General features: G+C 36.0%; 1 protein-coding gene and 1 non-coding gene across 2 annotated transcripts in view; both read right to left on the bottom strand.

The window, feature by feature from the left end:
• Positions 1–21,004, bottom strand: part of LOC128556589 (aldehyde dehydrogenase family 16 member A1-like) — an 80,168-nt gene that overhangs the window by 48,720 nt on the left and 10,444 nt on the right. The window lies entirely within an intron of this gene.
• Positions 13,646–13,718, bottom strand: Trnaa-ugc (transfer RNA alanine (anticodon UGC)). Its single transcript has one exon. It is a non-coding gene; the product is annotated as a tRNA-Ala (tRNA).

Below are 21,004 nucleotides of genomic sequence, written 5' to 3'. Positions count from 1 at the left end.
TCTTAAGGTCAAAGTTTATTTCGGTACACAAAACTATGCAAGTGGTCCGAATTTGAAGGCTGTAGCTTGAGAAATGTGAAAGTAGGTCATTAGGTCAAAATCAAGGTCAAATTACACTTCAGAACACAAATCTATGCATGTGGTCCAAATTTAAAGCCTGTACCTTCAAAAATGTGAAAGTTTGTTTCGGTGCACAATCCTATGCATGTGGTCTAAATTTGAAGCCTGCAGCTACAGAAATGTGAAAGTAGGTCACTAGGTCAATCTTAAGGTCAAAGTTCATTTCGGTACACAAAACTATGCAAGTGGTCCAAATTTGAAGGCTGTAGCTTGAGAAATGTGAAAGTAGGTCACTAGGTCAAAATCAAGGTCAAATTTTATTTCGGAACACCGAACTATGCATGTGGTCCAAATTTGAAGCCTGTACCTTCAAAAATGTGAAAGTAGGTCACTAGGTCAATGTAAAGGTCGAAGTTTGTTTTGGTACATAAAACTATGCATGTGGTCCAAATTTGAAGGCTGTAGCTTGAGAAATGTGAAAGCAGGTCACTAGGTCAAATTTCATTTCGGAACACGAAACTATGCATGTGGTCCAAATTTGAAGCCTGTACCTTCAAAAATGTGAAAGTAGGTCACTAGGTCAATGTCAAGGTCAAAGTTTTTTTCAGTGCACAAAACTAAGCATGTGGTCCAAATTTGAAGGCTGTAGCTACAGAAATGTGAAAGTAGGTCACTAGGTCAAAATCAAGGTCAACTCATGTCAAGGTTCATCTTGCAACTCAAAACCATACATGTGGTCCAAATTTGAATGTTGTAGGTTATTGACAAGAAGATTTTGAAAGCTTTTCCCTATATAAGTCTATATGAACCATGTGACCCCCAGGGCGGGGCCATATTTGACCCTAGGGGGATAATTTGAACAAGAGATCACAGAGTGATCTTGGTGCCCACCAATGTGCCATTTTTGAGTGTTCCAAATTTCAAGACTTATTGACTAGCTCAAGGTCAAATTTCATTTCCGTACACAACACTGTGCATATGGTCCATGCATGTGGTCCAAATTTGAAAGCTGTAGCTTGAGAAATGTGAAAGTAGGTCACTAGATCAATTTCAAGGACAAAGTTCTTTGTACACAAAACTATACATGAGCATCAAGTTTGAAGGCTGTAGTTCGAGAAATTTGAAAGAAGGTCACTAGGTCAATCTTAAGGTCAAAGTTTATTTCGGTACACAAAACTATGCAAGTGGTCCAAATTTGAAGGCTGTAGCTTGAGAAATGTGCAAGTAGGTCACTAGGTCAAAATCAAGGTCAAACTTCATTTCAGAACATAAATCTATGCATTTGGTCCAAATTTGAAGTCTGTACCTTCAAAAATGTGAAAGTAGGTCACTAGGTCAACATCAAGGTCAAAGTTTGTTTCGGTACACAATCCTATACATGTGGTCCAAATTTGAAGCCTGTAGCTACAGAAATGTGAAAGTAGGTCACTAGGTCAATCTTAAGGTCAAAGTTCATTTCGGTACACAAAACTATGCAAGTGGTCCAAATTTGAAGGCTGTAGCTTGAGAAATGTGAAAGTAGGTCACTAGGTCGAAATCAAGGTCAAATTTCATTTCAGAACACAGAACTATGCATGTGGTCCAAATTTGAAGCCTGTACCTTCAAAAATGTGAAAGTAGGTCACTAGGTCAATGTAAAGGTCAAAGTTTGTTTCATTACACAAAACTATGCATGTGGTCCAAATTTGAAGGCTATAGCTTGAGAAATGTGAAAGTAGGTCACTAGGTCAAAATCAAGGTCAAATTTCATTTCGGAACACGAAATTATGCATGTGGTCCAAATTTGAAGCCTGTACCTTCAAAAATGTGAAAGTAGGTCACTAGGTCAATGTTAGGGTCAAAGATTTTTTTCAGTGCACAAAACTATGCATGTGGTCCAAATTTGAAGGCTGTAGCTACAGAAATGTGAAAGTAGGTCACTAGGTCAAAATCAAGGTCAACTCATGTCAAGGTTCATCTTGCCACTAAAAACCATACATGTGGTCCAAATTTGAATGTTGTAGGTTATGGACAAGATTTTAAAAGCTTTTCCCTATATGTCTATATGAACCATGTGACCCCCAGGGCGGGGCCATATTTGACCCTACGGGGATAATTTGAACAAACTTGGAAGAGAACCACTAGATGATGCTACATTACAAATGCCAAAGCCCTAGGCTTTGTGGTTTGGACAAGAAGATTTTCCCTATATAAGTCTATGTAAACCATGTGACCCCCGGGGCTGGGCCATATTTGACCCTAGGGGGGATAATTTGAACAATCTTAGTAGAAGACCACTAGATGAGTCACATACAAAATTCAAAGCCCTAGGCCCTGTGGTTTTGAACAAGAGGTTTTTCAAAGTTTTCCCTATATAAGTCTATATAAACCATGTGCCACCGGGGCGGGGCCATATTAGACCCCAGGGAAATAATCTGAATCATCTTGGTAGAGGACACTAGATGATGCTTCATACCAATATCAAAGCCTAGGCTCTGTGGTTTGGACAAGAAGATTTTCAAAAGTTTTTCCCTATATAAATCTATGTAATTACAGAAATAAACAAAGGGCCATAACTCACTAAACAAGAGGACCATGATGGTCCTGAATCGCTCACCTCTTCCCACATGACCCAGTTTTGAGTATGACGTCGTTTTTTCTATTATTTGACATAGTGACCTAGTTTTTGAGCTCATGTGGCCCAGTTTTGAACTTGACCTAGATATTATCAAGATAAAAATTCTGACCAATTTTCATGAAGATCCATTGAAAAATAAGGTCTCTAGAGAGGTCACAAGGTTTTTCTGTTATTTGACCTATTGACCTAGTTTTCGAAGGTACGTGACCCTGTTTTGAACTTTGCCTAGATATCATCAAGGTGAACATTCTCACTAATTTTCATGAAGATCTCATGAAAAATATGGCCTCTAGAGAGGTCACAAGGTTTTTCTATTTTTATACCTACTGGCCTAGTTTTTGACCGCACGTGACCCTGTTTTGAAACTGATCTAGATATCATCAAGGTGAACATTCAGATCAATTTTCATGAAGATCCATTGAAAAATATGGCCTCTAGAGAGGTCAAAAGATTTTTCTAATTTTAGACCTACTGACCTAGTTTTTGACCGAAGTTGACCCAGTTTCAAACTTGACCTAGATATCATCAAGATGAACATTCAGACCAACTTTCATACAGATCCCATGAAAAGTATGGCCTCTAGAGAGGTCACAAGGTTTTTTATTATTTGACCTACTGACCTAGTTTTTGAAGACACGTGACCCAGTTTCAAACTTGACCTAGATAACATCAAGGTGAATATTCTGACCAATTTTCATGAAGATCCATTCAAGGGTATGGCCTCTAGAGAGGTCACAAGGTTTTTCTATTTCAAGACCAACTGACCTAGTTTTTGACAGCAGTTGACCCAGTTTCAAACTTGACCTATATGTCATCAAGATAAACATTCAGACCGACTTTCATACAGATCCCATGAAAAATATGGCCTCTAGAGAGGTCACAACGTTTTTTCATTATTTGACCTACTGACCTACTTTTTGATGGCACGTGACCCACTTTCGAACTTGACCTAGATATCATCAAGATGAACATTCTGACCAATTTTTATGGAGATCCATTCATAAGTATGGCCTCTAGAGAGGTCACAAGGTTTTTCTATTTTTAGACCTACTGACCTAGTTTTTGACCGCACATGACCCTGTTTCGAACTTGACCTAGATATCATCAAGATGAACATTTAGACCAACTTTCATACAGATCCCATAAAAAATATGGCTTTTAGAGATGTCATAAGGTTTTTCTATTATTTGACCTACTGACCTAGTTTTTGACGGCACCTGACCAACTTTCGAACTTGATCTAAATATCATCAAGATGAACATTCAGACCAACTTTCATACAGATCCAGGGTTCATACAGACAAGGCCAAGTCAGATTCAAGGACTTTTCAAGGACTAGTCTTATAGTTTTCAAGGACTTATTTATAAATAATACTAACACAGACTTCTAAATTCTCATTGACGCCATTTTAGTCAGGGGAGACAACGCTAACAGAAAGTACGAAACATTCGTACCCAAACTTCGCTTTCGTCCCAAACACATTCGACCTTTTTTATTACGGCATTTTCGTAGCTCTGCCCATTGCTCAAAACTTGCCGATTTTATTCTAAAAGATTTACTTTTGATTTTCAGGGAGATTTTAATTGTCTAGCATACGAGAAAATAAGAAATTCAAGTACTTTTCAAGGTCTTTGGGTAATTTTCAAGCACTTTTCAAGACAAATTTTGTTTTCAAGGACTTTTCAGGACTGCCCTTCATTTTCAAGTACTTTTCAAGCCTGTGCGAACCCTGAGATTCCATGAAAAATATGGCCTCTAGAAAGGTCACAAGGTTTTTCTATTATTTGACCTACTGACCTAGTTTTTGAAGGCACCTGACCCACTTTCTAAGTGATCTAGGTATCAACAAGATGAACATTCAGACCAACTTTCATACAGATCCCATGAAAAATATGGCCTCTAGAGAGGTCACAAGGTTTTTCTATTATTTGACCTACTGACCTAGTTTTTGATGGCACGTGACCCACTTTCGAACTTGACCTAGATATCATCAAGGTGAACATTCTGACCAATTTTCATGAAGATCTCATGAAATATATGGCCTCTAGAGAGGTCACAAGGTTTTTCTATTTTTAGACTTACTGACCTAGTTTTTGACCGCACATGACCCAGTTTCGAACTTGATCTAGAAATCATCAAGATGAACATTCAGACCAACTTTCATACAGATCCCATGAAAAATATGGCCTTTAGAGAGATCACAAGGTTTTTCTATTATTTGACCTACTGACCTAGTTTTTGACCGCACGTAACCCAGTTTCAAACTTGACCTAGATATCATCAAGTTGAACATTCTGACCAATTTTCATGATGATCTTGTGAAATATATGGCCTCTAGAGAGGTCACAAGGTTTTTCTATTTTTAGACCTACTGACCTAGTTTTTGATGGCACGTGACCCAGTTTCGAACTTGACCTAGATATCGTCAAGATGAACATTCTGACCAACTTTCATAAAGATCCGACAAAAAATGTGACCTCTAGAGTGGTCACAAGCAAAAGTTTACGGACGCACTGACGCACGGACGACGGACGACGGACACCGCGCGATCACAAAAGCTCACCTTGTCACTTTGTGACAGGTGAGCTAAAAATTGTTGACCCAGTCTGATTTTCAGGGGGACACAACTAGGGTACCAATACATCATTCTGACAAAGTTTGGTCAAAATCCCCCTGGTAGTTTCTGAGGAGATGCGATAACGAGAAATTGTTAACGGACGGAAGGACGGACGGACTGACGGACGGACGGACTGACGGAAGGACGACGGACCACGGACGCAGAGCGATTTGAATAGCCCACCATCTGATGATGGTGGGCTAACAAACTTGGTAGAGAACCACTAGATGATGCTACATTACAAATGCCAAAGCCCTAGGCTTTGTGGTTTGGACAAGAAGATTTTCAAAGTTTTTCCCTATATAAGTCTATGTAAACCATGTGACCCCCGGGGCGGGGCCATATTTGATCCTAGGGGGATAATTTGAACAATCTTAGTAGAAGACCACTAGATGATGTCACATACAAAAAATCAAAGCCCTAGGCCCTGTTGTTTTGAACAAGAGGTTTTACAAAGTTTTTCCCTATATAAGTCTATATAAACCATGTGACCCCTGGGGCGGGGCCATATTAGACCCCAGGGAAATAATTTGAATCATCTTGGTAGAGGACCACTAGATAATGCTTCATACCAAATATCAAAGCCCTAGGCTCTGTTGTTTTGGACAAGAAGATTTTCAAAGTTTTTCCCTATATAAATCTATGTAAATTATAGAAATAAACAAAGGGCCATAACTCACTAAAAAATTGTTGAACCAGTCTGATTTTCAGGGGGACACAACTAGGGTACCAATGCATCATTCTGACAAAGTTTGGTCAAAATCCCCCTGGTAGTTTCTGAGGAGATGCGATAACAAGAAATTATTAACGGACGGAAGGATGGAAGGACGACGGACCACGGGCGCAGAGTGATTTGAATAGCCCACCATCATCAGATGGTGGGCTAAAAACTACTACACCAAAATGCTTTCAAACTTATACCTGCAACATATGGAGATGTCCTTAAGTGACAAAATACATAACTCTAGCTTTTATTCTGTCAAAAGTATGCCTTTTTTAACTTAAAACTTCAGGTTAAAAGTTTTACATGTAAAAGGGCTATGCCACCAGCTTTCAAACTTGCACAAGCATGTCTTCGGTATCATGAGATGACCTCACAGGGCAACTTGCCAAGATACATAACTCTAGCTTTTATTTTGTCAAAATTATGCCCCTTTCTTAACTTAGAAAAGTTTGCTAAAGATTTTGTATATAAGCTTGTATCTGGAGGAATGGCTTAAAAATTCAAACACATACTGGAATTTTAGCTTCAAATTGTTCATTACACTGCCATTGGACAGCTATTGTTTTATATATTTACTTTTATTAATAATCCCACAATGTAAAGTTTACTTTAGAAATAAAATACTGCCAGCAACTGGTGTTTGCCAACATGATAAAAAACCTTTTCATCTAACATTTAAACCATTGCCCATACACAGCTAAAAATTTGCTGCTTAAACTTTTGGCTTTTACACATAAACCATCAAAATTTTAATATTTTCTGTTGCTATTTTCTAAATGTATATTGAACACAGCAGTAACAATTCACTGAACTAAAGAAATATAAAGAAATAGGTCACCTATATTTAAATGTCAGCAATAAAAAGTATGAATTTATTTACCGAGTTTCCTATCTAACCTCCTTATCACAAAACAAACACGTCTTCAGTGCCAATATAAAACCATATCAACACCGATATTACTAGTAATCTTACTGAATGGGATTTATAAAATGAACCAGTTTGCTTTTGCATCATGATAAATACAAACATTCAGTGAGTTTACAGAAATATAAACATAGAAATGTAAAAAAGAACGCATTCGACAAAATCCTCCTCACACTCCATGGTATTCCTGACAACATGAAATATTTTTTTACTGAGTTCTAAAATTAAACAATGTTCAACTTCTGCACTAACATTTTAGCTACCAAAACAATATCTACATTCCATGTAAACAGAATGCAAATTCGAGGACACAAAAGTTACAGATAAAGGTGTACTGGGGAAATATGAGGCCAGTGTAAGAAATGGGTCTTTGCAGGGGGGTGGGGGAGATTGCACTGGACATGTATTATTCAATAAAATATATTCTTATATAGTAAAAAGAGTATCTCTCATGAGAAACTAAGAAGCATGTAGGTAAGGCAGTTAACTCAACCAGATTATTTCTGCATAGTATTTTTGAACCACCACCAGTCACTAGGGTTTGTAAATACTATGTAGACCCATTCTTCATGTATAATACATATTAATGATCTACATACTAGCATACTGGATCAGAAGTCTACTTGATATGAGCCGTGCCATGAGAAAACCAACATAGTGGCTTTGCGAGACCAGCCTGTGCATCCGCGCAGTCTGGTCAGGATCCATGCTGTTCGCTAACGGTTTCTCTGATTGCTATAGGCATTAAAAGCGAACAGCATGGATCCTGACCAGACTGCGCGGATGTGAAGGCTGGTCTGGATCCATGCTGGTCGCAAAGCCACTATGTTGGTTTTCTCATGGCGCGGCTCATATTATGCTAAAGTAAAAGACCAAGTTTCATGAAGAATGAAATGGTTCATTAGAAGAAGTCGTTCAAATGTTGTTGTTTTTTTCTATCTTTAGCTGTAGCAGCCCATAAAAGGGGCCAAGTGCCCTGTTTGATTAAACTTGGGACAAGACCTTTTAATAGTGCTACATATCAACATTGTTGAAGATCATGAAGCTGTTCATCAAACTCCAATACAGTGTTGCTTCCCCTTATCGACAGCAGACACTGCCACCAAGTATAAATTGGGCTGAATTTCAACTGTTATATTTTTCATTATTTTAATTTTGTTGTACAAAGTTTTTATCTCAATAGTTAAATGATATATATTTTGCTTGTAAAACAAGCAACAAAAACTCAAAAATAATGCAGTAATACTAAAATTATGTCGTTTTCTGATGTTTTGACGCGCACCTGCTAAAAATGTAAACAATGAAAGTACTTAATGGTAATTTGAGTACAGTAAGAGAATTTGACAAATAGCATACTGCATAATATAGATAAATTAAAAAGTTTCATTTAATGAATCATTATGTTCTTAAAGGTTGTGACATAAATGTCAATGTGCCTGTAGATTATGGCAAGCATTTGATTAACCCAGCGTTGCCAAGTATGTCACCATTTTAGGATAACATTGTTGTACCATCATCACATGATTTCAATCATTTACTTGAAGGCAGGAATATAAGGTTGGCTGTTCATGAGAATATTTAGGAGTTTCTATTTTTTAGCTCTAGCAACCCTTAAATGTTGAGGTTGGGGAGTAATATGGATTGTTGCCTTCTACACATCGGTTCATCACCACCTATTTATATTCCAAGTTTTAAGCCAGTATCTCAAATAGTTTTTCTATTCTTCTGTTTCCTGTGACTTACCATGTATTTAAAACAACAAGAAAAATACGAGAACAAATTTTTGAAATAATCTCCTGTTTTAAAAAATATAGTCTCCTAGCTCTTTGTAAATACCATTCTCAGTATGCATATTGATTACCGGACCTTAAGCCAGTCCTGTATTGGTTGTCTCGAGGTCTGGTAACTGGACCCCTAGCCACTGCCTATTTTTTTCCTTCTTTCAATTAAACAAGTCCTAGAAAAGTTACAAATTAGCTATATAGCTAGAAATAGCTATAAAATCAATAACAATTGTTCAATATATGTCAATATCAAATATAGAAGTTATTATCCCATCCAAATGGTTTATGATATAAACGACAACCACAATTTTAATTTTATATCACTCAGAAGGGAGATCTATGCAGTTTCAATTTACATGTTGCGAATTTCTGCGGTAAGTCATTACAAAATTTGACTTATGCAACAAGTGACACATTCTTCAATGATTCATTGCAAAATATTGCTGCATTTATTAAAACTAAAAGGCAGTGGCTAGAGAACCGGAATCAGTTCCCTAGACAGCGAACTTATTCGTCCGGAATCGGTTCTCTAGCCAAAGTACCGTGCATAGGCTAGGGAACCAGATTTTTATTTCTATGTATAAAGCTGCTGAAATTCACTTTGTTTCTTTTGGTAAGTATCATGCATGTTATTATCTTAATCAATTTTACCACATCAGCAAGGCGTGCTCTTGCATTTGTCTGCGTTTATTGTGCCTCCAAAAGTGTACTCGCCGCATACTGTTTGCCATATTGCAATGATACAAACTATCAGAGTTAGAATTAATGCGGAAATTTGGGCAAGCCGAAAAAAACATGAACTTTAAATTTAAAAAGTAATATAATGAAAGAAACAATTAGTATTAATCATGTTCAAGATCACATGTATTTTTGTTTTGTTTTTCTATTTGCTAATCATTTGCAAACTTTAAATAAAACAAGAGGGCCATGAAGGCCCTGTATCGCTCACCTGACCTACAGACCAAAAGATCATTAAGATTAACATTCTGACCAAGTTTCATTAAGATATGGTCATAAATGTGGCCTCTAAAGTGTTAACTAGCCATTCCTTTGATTTGACCCCGTGACCTAGTTTTTGACCCGACATGACCCAGATTCGAACTTGACCTAAAGATCATCAAGTTTAACATTCTGACTAAGTTTCATGAATATACAGTCATAAATGTGGCCTCTAGAGTGTTAACAAGGTTTTCCTTTGATATGACCTAGTGACCTAGTTTTTGACCCCAACTGACCCAGATTTAAACTTGACCTAAAGATCATCAAGATTAACATTCTGACAAAGTTTCATTAAGATACGGTCATAAATGTGGCCTCTAAAGTGTTAACTAGCTTTTCCTTTGATTTGACCTGGTGACCTAGTTTTTGACCCGACATGACCCAGATTCAAACTTGCCCTGAAGATCATCAAGTTTAACATTCTGACTAAGTTTCATGAAGATATAATCATAAATATGGCCTCTACAGTGTTAACAAGCTTTTCCTTTGATCTGACCTAGTGACCTAGTTTTTGACCCCACCTGGCCCAGATTTACACTTGACCTTAAGATCATCAAGGTTAACATTCTGACAAAGTTTCATTATGATATGGTCATAAATGTGGCCTCTACAGTGTAAACTAGCTTTTCCTTTGATTTGACCAGGTGACCTAGTTTTTGATCCTACATGACCCAGATTCAGACTGGACCTTAAGATCATCAAGATTAACATTCTGGTCAAGTTTCATTAAGATTGGGCCAAAATTGTGACCTCTAGAGTGTTAACAAGCTTTTCCTTTGATTTGACCTGGTGACCTACTTTTTGATCCCAGATGACCCAATATCGAACTCGTCCAAGATTTTATTGAGGGTAACATTCTGACCAAGTTTCATTAAGATTGGGCCAAAAATGTGACCTCTAGAGTGTTAACAAGCTTTTCCTTTGATTTGTCCTGATGACCTAGTTTTTGAACCCAGATGACCCAATATCGAACTCGTCCAAGATTTTATTGAGGGTAACATTTTGACCAAGTTTCATTAAGATTGGGCCAAAAATGTGACCTCTAGAGTGTTAACAAGCTTTTCCTTTGATTTGACCTGATGACCTAGTTTTTGATCCCAGATGACCCAATATCGAACTCGTCCAAGATTTTATTGAGGGTAACATTCTGACCAAGTTTCATTAAGATTGGGCCAAAAATGTGACCTCTAGAGTGTTAACAAGCTTTTCCTTTGATTTGACCTGATGACCTAGTTTTTGATCCCAGACGACCCAATATCGAACTCGTCCAAGACTTTATTGAGGGTAACATTCTGACCAAGTTTCATTAAGATTGGGCCAAAAATGTGACCTCTAGAGTGTTAAAAGTCAAATTGTTGACGACGGACGGACGGACTGACGGACGGACAGACGACGGACGACGGACACAGGGCGATCACTAAAGCTCACCTTTGAGCACTTCGTGCTCAGGTGAGCTAAAAACTGATGTACGTGAAATGCCAAAGTGTTAAGTGACCAAATAATCCACTGGAAGATTTAATGGCAATTAAATTATTTTGTACATCCGCTGTAAACATCTAATGGTGCATATACATAACACAGGGATCGAATTTAACGGTTGCTAACTCACAAAATTCAAGTAAGAATAAAAAAAATGCGAGTAGAAAATCACGGCGCTTGAATATTTTCGCGATCACGTTTGAAAATCTGGAAATTCGCTCAAACTGTCCTTTTCTCTTTAAAAACTCCTTTCGGGCAGTTAATTTACCGATAATCACTGCTTCTAGATGCTTGCCGCTTTATACAAAAGTAATTATCGGATATCTAAGTAAGCGTCTTGGCAATATTTGTTTTCATTTTGTACGTCTGTAACTTGCAAAGTTCTGCGAAATTGGAGAGGAAAATAGCATGTTTCTTGGTGCAAAAAGGCCTGTGGAGCTCGAAAATGTAGCAACACTACCGGCAGTGACCTGAGAAAAAACTTAAAACATCAACGTCCAACGTAAAGTCCAAAAATCACTGAGTACATTCGTTTGTAGCGTACTTTCAAAACCAGAAAGTCCTAAGCCTATCCGGACTGTGAACTTTTATATGAAACCAAACAACAATAAAACAACTTAAATTTAGCATGTAAACAGCTTTTAAATAATTGCTAGTGGAACCCATCATTTTGCTAGTGGAAAAAAATGGCACGACTAGCAAAAATTTGCTAGTGGAAAGAAATTTATAACTAATAAATTGTCTTTACTCTTAAACACCATTGGCACACAATTACGACCATTTTGCATTTAATTTTGACATATTTTGCATTATTGTTACTGGTTTTATTGCTAATTCTAGCTATATATAGCTAGATTTGGCTATGTAGCTAATTTGTGACATTTCTGGGACCTGTCAAACAAGTCTTTTGGCATTATCCTGTTATTTGGTCCGCGGACCAAATAAATTCCACAACATTTAAATGATATGTTTAGCTTCGGCTTTGTAAAAAAATCATAGTGTATCCATCCGCCATTCTAAAAAAATCATTGTGTATCCATCCGCATTCACTGTTGAGGTCATGTAAGGTCGCGTACGAATACACATAATAAATTATACATGTGCGGACCAAATACCAGAGTATATATAGAGAGACGAAAAGTTTTCCAATAGATTCATTCTAATGCCTTTTTAAGGGGAAGATCCCGGGAAAAGGGTTTTCTTTGGGGATCATATTTCAGAAAAAGGGCTTGGTAGTCTTTGGGGGTGACATTTTTAAAATAATCGTTAATACAGAAGTTTTCAGGTGCGGACCAAATACCAGGAGTATATATAGCGACGAGGAATTTATTTGGTCCGCGGACCAAATACCAGAGTATATATAGAGAGACGAAATTGTTTTCCAATAGATTCATTCTAATGCCTTTTAAGGGGAAGTATCCCCGGAAAAGGGTTTTCTTTGGGGAGCATATTTTTAGAAAATGGGGCTTGTAGTCTTTTGGGGGGTGACATTCTTAAAATAATTCGTTAATATAGAAGTTTTCAGATGCGGACCAAATACCAGGAGTATAATAGCGACGAGGAATTTATTTGGTCCGTGGACCAAATACCAGGAGTATATATAGAGAGGTCAGGCATCTGCAGACAATGTTTACCCATAATTTACGTTCAGATCAAAAAATAACCATGTACTTCGAATGAACCCATTAACATAGTTCACAGAGATGTTAATATGCCTTGATTTGATTGCAAGTTTCAACTGACCGTTAGCTATGGAAGAAGAAAAAATTACATACAATGCATGATAAAACAACATTATTGGAGATGCTAAAAAGTGGCCAAAGTAATTAAGCTTTTTTGGAAGAAGGTGTTAAACATTTTTGATGTTTATTTTAAAACTAAATAATTCTACCAAACCTGAAAGCAACCAAGTTATTTTTATTCTAATTTGTATTATTTGTTATGCTTAATAAATGGACCAAGTTTGAAAGAAATATCTTCATTATTTTTCAAGAAATACTACTGTTTGTGTCGTAAGCCCGATCGGGCAATGTTACCAGCCTGCTAACAACATTATAGTGTTGTGACGGATGATACATTTAGCGGCCGTGTTCCTTCGTCAGGTTCTCTACCAACTGAGCTAACCGGGCTCCTGGTTTTACCAGAAGCCTCAAATCACTACACTCCTCCTCACTTTAATTTTGAAGGCTTAAACCTTATCGTGGAACCATGGAGCGAGGCATCAACTGTTCAGCTTCCAACAGAGTATAGCCTCAGCAAATACCGCATGCTCTATATAACTGGCCACTTAGCCTTCCTTTACAGTGGAATTGCAGAGCGGGACATCAACTGTTCAGAGTATAGCCCCTGCAAACCGCATGCTCTACATAAACTGGCCACTGTAGCCCGCACTTTCCAATTTACCTCGTCGCCAATGTTGTATTTTGGTGAGAAAATCATCTACCCAGTGTAGGACTCGAACCTACGACCCCCTGCTTGCAAGTCAGGTGCTCTACCAACTGAGCTAACCGGGCTCCTGGTTTTACCAGAAGCGTCGAATCACTACACTGGGTAGATGATTTTCTCACCAAAATACAAATGGAAAATCACAGTCAACTTGGTCCCTGACTGGCCTTAGTCAACTCGTCCCTTGGTCAACTGGTTCCCATTTTTGGTCATTTCGTCCCCATTTCAAATTGGTCATTTTGGCCCCTCCTTTTTAAACTTATTTTTGTCAAAGTTTGTTACAAAATGATTGCATTTTACTTTCAAAACTAGATTTTTTTGTTTTAATTATCAATGCCTGATTGTATGTGAAAGCAGTGTTCATTTCAGGCTGCGCGATGGGGCCATTGGCACGTATTTTAATGGTTGGGTGCATAAATGTTTGCTCTATAGTGCCCATCGTGCGCACACATTTTCAGAAAATCTGTTTACGATTAGCCGTAAGTGCCAAATTTCAGCAGTTGTGAATCGAATACGACTTCTCCGATGACGTGATGCACCATTTCATTGGTCGATGTAAAAATAGTAACCAGTTTCTGGCGCCTAACAACAGACAGCTTTCAGTGTTGCTATGCAATGGTGGACAAAAAATACAGAGTCGTGATTTGGAGAAAAAAGAAATCCATGTTTTTTTCTTAAAATGTCGGAAAACAGCAGAAGATGGAGAACAAAGTCCAAAGAAAAATGACCTGTCCGAGACTGCTAAATCACCCAGTGGTGTAGCCACTATGTCAGAATCAGGCGCCAAACATTTATTCAGTAGTAAATGGCTGTCAGACTTTCCGTTGTTAGGTTTCGATAACGATAAGAATATTATGACTTGTAAAATTTTATGTTTTATGTACAGCAAAAGTAATACATTGAGCTACATGTAACAAAAGTGTTAAAAATACAACTTTTCATTACGGGTAAAACAGTTATTCTTTTGTGACCCCTGTTTTTTTCAAAAGTCCCCAAGTTTTTGCCATAATGGGGCCCTTTGACCCCTCTTAAATTCTGGAATGAACACTGTGAAAGTGCAGAGTGCATGGCCTGTTTCAACGCTTTAAGTGTAAAGTTTGCTTGAATGTTATTATTCTAATCGTGATTATTTTGAAATATAAGTATTTTAAACAAGTTTTATATAAAGTGATACTTTTTTTTACTTAAAAAATGTCTGATTTTATTTGAAATATTACAAAACGTGTACCCTTATTGTTTTGTTTTTTCATGTGGATTCTCATACATGAAACAAATATACTACTTGTGATAAATGAGTTCTTTCTGGCAATTATCTACATATATTTTCATAAACTTTTAAAAAGATTCTTAATACAAAACTTCAGTTTGATAAATTACTATCAACACCTTTCAATCAGTCTGAGCATTGACCGTGAAAGTGATTAATCATCATTAACACCTTTTCATATATCCTATTAAACTGTTAAAGCAACATGGTATCATGATAAACAGGTAAAATTTTTGCAATTGGGACAAATATTATAATCAAAAGAAGAAAACTAGCCAGACTTGTGTCTATATAAATTTATTAAAAATGGATATAATAACTTAAGGTACATGTATTAGGTCACTAACAGTAATGTTTACAAAATGGCATTTGCTTGGTATATTCTGAAAGGTAACCATGTTTTGCACTATTTTGCAAATTTTAAACAACTTTTACCGTGCCGTTTTTTAGCTCATCTGATTTTTTGAAAAAAAATGATGAGTTATTGTCATCACTTGAGCGGTTGTCGGCGTCGGCGTCTGCGTCGGCGTTGCCTGGTTAAGTTTTATGTTTAGGTCAGCTTTTCTCCTAAACTATCAAAGCTATTGCTTTGAAAGTTGGAATACTTGTTCACCATCATAAGCTGACTCTGTATAGCAAGAAACATAACTCCATCTTGATTTTTGCAAGATTTATGGCCCCTTTTGTACTTAGAAAATATCAGATTTCTTGGTTAAGTTTTATGTTTAGGTCAACTTTTCTCCTAAACTATCAAAGCTATTGCTTTGAAACTTGGAATACTTGTTCACCATCATAAGCAGACCCTGTACATCAAGAAACATAACTCCATCTTGCTTTTTGCAAGAATTATTGCCCCTTTTGGACTTAGAAAATCAGTTTTCTTGGTTAAGTTTTATGTTTAGGTCAGCTTTTCTCCTAAACTGTCAAAGCTATTGCTTTAAAACTTGCAACAATTGTTCACCATCATAAGTTGACCCTGTACAGCAAGAAACATAACTCCATCCTGCTTTTTGCAAGATTTATGGCCCCTTTTGGACTTAGAAAATATCAGATTTCTTGGTTAAGTTTTATGTTTAGGTCAACTTTTTCTCTTAAACTATCAAAGCTATTGCTTTGAAACTTGCAACACTTGTTCACCATCATAAGCTGACCCTGTACAACAAGCAACATAACTCCATCCTGCTTTTTGCAATAATTATTGCCCCTTTTGGACTTAGAAAATCATTTTCTTGGTTGAGTATTATGTTTAAGTCAACTTTCCTCATAAACTATCAAAGCTATTGCTTTAAAACTTGCAACAGTTTTTCACCATCATAAGTGGACACTGAACATCAAGAAACATAACTCTATCCTGCTTTTTGCAAGAATGATGCCCCTTTTTAGACTTAGAAAATCATGGGTAGGACAATATTTCTATTACACAAAAAAAAAATCAGATGAGCGTCAGCACCCGCAAGGCGGTGCTCTTGTTATAAATTTTGAATAACTTATGGTGTCTCCTCAAGCTCAAGTAGAGACAAATTTTAAAGTGATAGCCACTGTCCAAAACGTTTGCAGAGAACTCATTTTACCATTAATTTCAATAGAAGAAACATCAAACTATTGGTAAACAATTATAAAACACAAAATAAAAATGTCAATGTCATTTTTTCTATGGTGCCTCAAGTAAACGGATTTAATGAGACAGAATTCATACTTCAACATTGAAAAAATAAGGTCGAATGATGTGTTTCTGTTTTGGATTTTGCTTACTCCATTTACAAATAACCTTAGGAAAGATGTAAAACCTACCTAAATTTCTTCCACAATATATAATCTAAGAGTGAAAGCAAAATAGAGAATTTTCACTGCGTGTAACTCAATATTTTTAAAGATGTGTAACTCTACCCCTTCTGTTTAAGTAGTAAATTCACTTTGAACACCAAGAAATCGCTTATAAGATTCATCTTTTTCCATTTTTGTACAAAAAATCAATAATAAGTCTTGAAAGAAGTAAAAACTTACTAGTAAAAAAGGAAAATAAGGGGGGAAAAATTTGGTCCCAGTAGTGCTTGAACCTATGCACCCCTAAAAACTGCAGTAAAAGTAGGTTTATGGTAAGATTGAATACTCTTCAAAAAGGAGGTTCTCTATTAGTGATCTAATACCTTAATTAAAACTTCAACTACTTTTATATAATATGTAACAAAGGTATTTATTATAAGATCTGTTTATTACAGTGAAAGTAATCTTTACTTGCTTCATTATGTTTCCATTAATTGATAAACAGTTAATATGCTGTTTTGTAACTCTTTTGTCAGCTATTGTCTAAAGTTTTAATTTACAAGTTAATTTATCTTTATTTTAATACATTATCCCACCTTTCCCCTGTATAATACTTAATACGTATTATATTTAGCTAAATAGAACTGATTCCAATACATATAATTATTTCTAAAATAAAGTGAGTAAATAAAGGATTTCAAAGTAAAAAGAGAGTGGACGAAATGAAAAAAAAATTCAGTGGGGACGAAATGACCAAAACGGGGACAAGTGGACCGAATATTTTAAGAGGGGGGACGAAATGACTAAATTTTGGGGACGAGTTGACTTGATATCAAAAAGGAAGTGTTAAGTCTACCCTAGTTCTGCTGATCCATTAATAGCTAGAAATAGATATAAAACCAATAACAATTGCACAACATATTGTAAAATCATTTAATTTTGTGGGCATGATATTTCGTGGTTTTAGTCAAAATGGCAATTTCTTGGGGATATGAATTAGTGGATTTCAATTTTTGAACTTAAAATGAATGGGAATTTTCCTTGTTCGTTGGGATTAAATTTAGTGGATTGACTCAAACACGAAATCCACAAAAATTAGTCCCCCACGAATATTATAATATATGATTTCACAGTAAGTCAGTGTCAAATATATAACAGTTATTATCCCATTCAAATGGTTGATGAGACAAAAGACAATCACAAAGAACTGAGCTCAATAGGCCTACAGTCCCAATTTCAGTATGTTATTGTAAATGAGGTACGTTGGGTTTACTCCGCCCACTGATATGTTTTAACAACATCTCTGACAGGCATGTAAGCTCTTCTTTCATTATAATTATTTTTGCACTGAAAGGTGCCTATTTGACAAAAAATGAAAAGATTTGGGTCTGACACAGCGTAAATCCCCTTTTAGAACATAAACCTACTTTTTCAAGGCTGAAATCTCATATAAGCTCTCGAAAATGTTAACATGTGTGAGTAAGTTGTATATATTTCTTTGCATTGCATTTTATAACATGTATTAATGTGTATATATATATATATATAATATATATATATATATATATATATATATATATATATATATATATATATATAATGAAAACATGAAAATACAATGCATTTTATAACATGTATTAATGTGTATATATATATATATATATAATGAAAATACAATATTTGTAGTTTTATACAGGTTTCAAGATGGGCTGGTGGTCGTGGTTCAAAAGTTTGACAATAGTTCATCTTCTTTTGGGGTATATCTTCCTGGCGAGTGGATTTATTGTCAGCTTTCTGATGCTTATTGGCATGGTAATCAGACCATTCAACAAAACCCTGTATAGAAAATATGCGTACTTCCTTTCTTATGCACTCTGGAGTCGTAAGTTATTTTCATGTTGGAAATATTTAAAGGTAGTTCTGCACGTTGGTTAAACTGGAAGTAAAGGCATATAGTCATTTATCTAGAAAACATGGAATGAAGCCTAGAATCAGCATATTGAAAGGGAAATCGTTATATAAATTAATGGCAACCCATGAGTAAATTAATTACAATGGCAATAATACAACATGTACTATCTTTCTAAAGTTAAAATGTAAATCAACTGACATGTTAAATAATTCCAAAAATGTCTTAAAATCAGCTTGAAATACATGGATCATGTAAATATAAGCAGATATCCCAAAAACAAGCAGTTCCCTACATGTTTGTTAGATTGAAAGTTGTATTCATACTGTTATAGAGACTTTTAACTTGACTATTTGAAATTTTACGAATGGTTGAGCTTTGGTTTTCACCCTTTTGATGGCATCTGCGTTTCAAAAGTTTTGCATTTGAGCAGGCTTCTCAAAAACTTGGACCAAATGCTTTTACATTTCACACATCACTCACGGCATCCTGAGTTGACCTCACAGGGTGCAAGTACATGTAACATACATGTAACTTTCTTTTATTATGTTAAAACTATACCCTTTTTCTAACATAGAAATTTTGTGAAATTTTTACATGTAGACATGTTTCTCAGGAACTACTTGACCAAAAATTTCTGTTTTTACATTCTCCACACATCTTCGGCATGAGATGACCTCACATGGCAAGTTTCATTAGTCTGGCTTACATTTTGGCCACTTTTTCAATGCAGAAAATGTTTGCTAAACCATTTTTAGCTCGACTATTGGAAGAATAAGTAGAGCTATCCTACTCACCACGGCGTCGGCGTTGGCGTCACACCTTGGGTTAAGTTTTTCGTACCAGTCCACATTTTGACAAAGTCTTTTGAGATAAAGCTTTGAAACTTTCAACACTTGTTTACCATCATCATGGCCAGTTATAGGCAAGAGCACATAACAGTCAAGGGTTTTGGCTGAATTATGGCCCCTTTTGACTTAGAAATCTTTGTTAAGTTTTTCGTACCAGTTCATATTTTGACAAAGTCTTTTGAGATAAAGCTTTGAAACTTTCAATATTTGTTTACCATCACTATGTCCAGTTATAGGTAAGAGCACATAACTCCATCAAGGATTTTGGCTGAATTATGGCCCTTTTTGACTTAGAAATCTGGGTTAATATTTCGTACCAGTTCATATTTTGACAGTCTTTTGAGATAAAGCTTTGAAACTTTCAACACCTGTTTACCATCACCATGTCTAGTTATAGGCAAGAGTACATAACTCCATCAAGAATTTTGGCTGAATTATGGCCCCTTTTGTCTTAGAAATCATGGTTAAGTTTTTCGTACCAGTTCATATTTTGACAAAGTCTTTTGAGATAAAGCTATGAAACTTTCAATACTTGTTTACCATCACCATGTCCAGTTATAGGCAAGAGTACATAACTCCATCAAGGATTTTGGCTGAATTATGGCCCTTTTTGACTTAGAAACCTGGGTTAATATTTCGTACCAGTTCATATTTTGACAAAGTCTTTTGAGATAAAGCTTTGAAACTTTCAACACCTATTTACCATCACCATGTCCAGTTATAGGCAAGAGTACATAACTCCATCAAGGATTTTGGCTGAATTATGGCCCCTTTTGTCTTAGAAATCATGGTTAAGTTTTTCGTACCAGTTCATATTTTGACAAAGTCTTTTGAGATAAAGCTTTGAAACTTTCAATACTTGTTTTCCATCATCATGTCCAGTTATAGGCAAGAGTACATAACTCCATCAAGGATTTTGGCTGAATTATGGCCCTTTTTGACTTAGACATCTGGGTTAATATTTCGTACCAGTTCATATTTTGACGAAGTCTTTTAAGATAAAGCTTTGAAACTTTCAACACCTGTTTACCATCACCATGTCCAGTTGTAGGCAAGAGTACATAACTCCAACAAGGATTTTGGCTGAATTATGGCCCATTTTGACTTAGAAATCTTTGTTAAGTTTTTCGTACCAGTTCATATTTTTTGTAAAGTGTTTGACATATGGCTTTGAAACTTTTATCACTTGTTTAGTATAATAGTCTCTATCTGTAGGAAAGAGAACATAACTCTGTCACCTATTTTGGCTGAATTATGGTCCTTTTTGGATTTTGAAATTGGTTCTGTTTTCATACAAGTCCATGTTTTGTCAAAACTATTTGACATATGGCCTTTAAACTTTGAACACTTGTTTATCATTATGATTTCCATCTGTAGGCAAGAGTACATAACTATTTTGACTGAATTATGGCCCTTTTTGGACTTTGAAATTGGCTCATATATTGCCATTTAGTGCAAGACTTGTCGAAATCAAAGTAATACAGGAACATTGTTTGTCTAATCTATTTATTCCTTTTGTCTGAATATCCGTGGAAATATTTTGACCCCATTCTTCAATCAATT

This window comes from Mercenaria mercenaria, chromosome 4 (assembly GCF_021730395.1).
Source record: "Mercenaria mercenaria strain notata chromosome 4, MADL_Memer_1, whole genome shotgun sequence".
NCBI lineage: Eukaryota > Metazoa > Mollusca > Bivalvia > Venerida > Veneridae > Mercenaria > Mercenaria mercenaria.
Note: the sequence above shows the minus strand (reverse complement) of the source record. Positions and strands in the feature narration are given on the sequence as shown.